The following is a 2,983-nucleotide window of genomic DNA, read 5'->3' as shown; positions in this document are numbered from 1 at the left end:
ATATGTGGAATCCAAAAAAAAAAAAAAAGGGGGGGGGAATAGAACTTATAGAAGCTGAGAGTAGAATGATGTTTATCAGTGTCTGCGGGGCTGGGAAAAATAAGGAGATGTTTGTCAAAAGGAACAAAGTTTCAGTTATGCAGGATGAATAAGTCTAGAGAGCTAATGTACAGCATGATTCAATACTGGAAATACGCTAAGAGTACATTTCAGGCACTCTCATCACCAAAAACAGGTAACTGCAGAAATATGTCAATTAGCTTGACTATAGTAATCATTTCACTGTATGTGCATACCAAATCATCATGCTCTACACCCTAAATATACACAATTTTATCTTTAAAAATACATAAATAAAAAAGAAAACATAAAATTTAAATTAAAAAATGAAAGATCTTCAGGTGATTGGTAGGGACAGTACATTTTTAGGAGAACTTTTATAAAACATTACACAGATATTAACCTTAATTGTCACCCAAATAATTAAGGTCATGATACTAACTTACATCACACATACACAGGCACACACACTCCCCCTTGCAACTACATTTCCCCCTCTCCCTTCATCAGAACCACCTCCACCACCATTTCCTGCAAGCTCACAGTGCCACCTTCTGGAAAGACAAGAGCTGGACAACCAAGCCACTCAGCAAAGCAGACAACAGAGAGATGTGTGGGGCAGGGGGGCACTCACAGGCCTAGAGGAGCCTGCAGAGAAGTGACTTTGCTGGAAGCTGACACTGTGCTGTGCAACATGGTAATCACTAGCCACATAGGGCTGCTGAGCACTTGAAATGTGGCTAGTCCGAACTGAGATGAGTTATAAGTATAAAATGGATTTCAAAGGCTTGAGATTAAAAAAAGAATGTCAAATATCATTTAATTCATTTTTATATTGATAACATGTTGAAGTAATATTTTAGATACATTGGGTTAAATAAAACATTATTAAAATTAATTCCACTTGTTTCTTTTTACATTTATAATGTAGCTACTAGAAAATTTTAAATTACACGTGATTCACATTGCATTTCTATTGGACAGCACGGATACAAGCTTCATTTTTTCAGAGTAAAGGTTCCCAAGGACCTTAATTTCTTCCCCCTCAAAAATGCCCCTACAGGGAGCCCTTACTTCTGCACCCCAATAATTCTCCTTCCAGATTCAGCTTCACAAACAGCTTCCAACAACCCCGCAGGGCTTGTGGCACATTCTTGTAGGTCTCGCCTGTCCCAGAAGAGAGCTTCATGCATAGTAAGTGCACAATAAATATCTGTAGAGTGAATGAATGAGTGAGTGAATGAAGTGCTCTCAAGTAGAAGGGCATCTTGTGAATGGGTGAGTCTCCTTTTAAAAGCAACCAAGTCTAAGTCATTCAGAGGAGAAAAATTTGGAGAATGACATGGGACCAATCAAATCAGATACACCGTTTACTATTTTCAAAACCAAGGCCTGAGTATAGTCATACAACCCAGTACTATTCAAACTTGGAGCCAGAGGTCTCATTAACAAGTTCGTAGTTTGCTTACAAGCTGGGCAGCCCTGAAAGTCCCAGTGCCTCAGGTCCTTTCCTTTGCAGCCACACCTCATTGATTAGCACTTACTTCTGTTAGCACACTATGGCTTTCCAAGTACTATCTCACCCCTTGATGGATTTTTACAACTGCTGTGAAGAAAGCCAAGTGGTATTATTTATTATCACCTTTTTACAAGTGATAAGTCAACTGATTAATCAGTTTCCAAAAACAAATTAACAAGGCCAAAGACACACCCTTTCCTCTCCACCTGCTGCAGGCTTTACCATCGCATCACGTGGCTCTTCCAAGGGCCCACTGGCTGTGCTACCAGGCATTCCAGGTGTGCATATTCATTTTGCTTTTTGTTTTAAAAAATATCCTCACTTGAGGATATTTTTTCCACTGATTTTTTTAAGAGAGGGTGGAAAGGAGGAAGTGAGTGGGGGAGAGAGAGAGAGAAGCATCGATGTGAGAGACACATCAATTGTCACCTCCCGCATGGACCCCAGGGCAATTTTTTTTTAAGAAATTTTTTTTTATCTTCACCCAACAACATGATTTTATTGATTTTTAGAGAGAGAGGATGGGGGGAGGGGAGAGAGAGAGAAGAAACATCGATGTGAAAGAAAAATATGGATTGGTTGCCTCCTATACACGCCTAGACTGGGGATCGAGCTCAGGACCTAGATATGTGCCCTGACCGGGGACCAAGCCCACAGCCTATTGGTGTACAGGATGACACTCCAACCAACCGAGCCACCCGGCCAGGGCTCATGTGTGCATTTGACTGATTATGTGACTTTGTAAAACTTTCCATCATTCTGGTCTCAGTGTTCTTGTCTATAAATTGGGAAGATAGAACTAAATGACCTCTAAGGTTCTTTCTAATGCTGAAATCATACAGGTCTCAGAAACTTGGCTGAATGTGCTCCAAAGCCAGAAGCCTATGTTTCAATTCCTTTGCACCTCTCTTGCAGGATTCTGCACATGCAGGGTGCTTAAATGAGGTTGACTGGCTTTGCCTTGAAAGGAGGGAGCTGGAACGTCCCTTGCCACCAGAGTCCAGTCCTGCGCTGCACACACACACACACACACACACACACACACACATACCAGGTGCTCTAAGAAAGAAAAGGTGTATGGAGAGAGGAAAGGGTAGGTGGGAGGGCAATATTTAAGTGGTGTGAGCCAAAGCCTCCGAGAGGATCCATATCTCAGATTTCATCTTCATGCAATATTCATTGAGTGTTTCCTGGAGCTCCTGTGAGTGGCAGAGGCCAGCCTACCTGGGCATTCCTCTCTGCACACAGACCTCTGGCTCAGACCTCCCTGCACCTCTCCCATCCCGATCTTGTCTCCCCCTGGTGTTGCTCTGTCGCTGTGTCTTTTGTCTTCCTCTCCTCTCCCTCCATCTGGGCCCCATAGGTGCCTAGAGGTCTTTCTCGGTGTCTCCTCCCCCCACCTTC

The sequence above is a fragment of the Miniopterus natalensis genome, chromosome 11 (genome assembly GCF_054644295.1).
Source record: "Miniopterus natalensis isolate mMinNat1 chromosome 11, mMinNat1.hap1, whole genome shotgun sequence".
NCBI classification, from domain to species: Eukaryota; Metazoa; Chordata; class Mammalia; order Chiroptera; family Miniopteridae; genus Miniopterus; species Miniopterus natalensis.
This window is presented reverse-complemented; position numbering follows the sequence as displayed.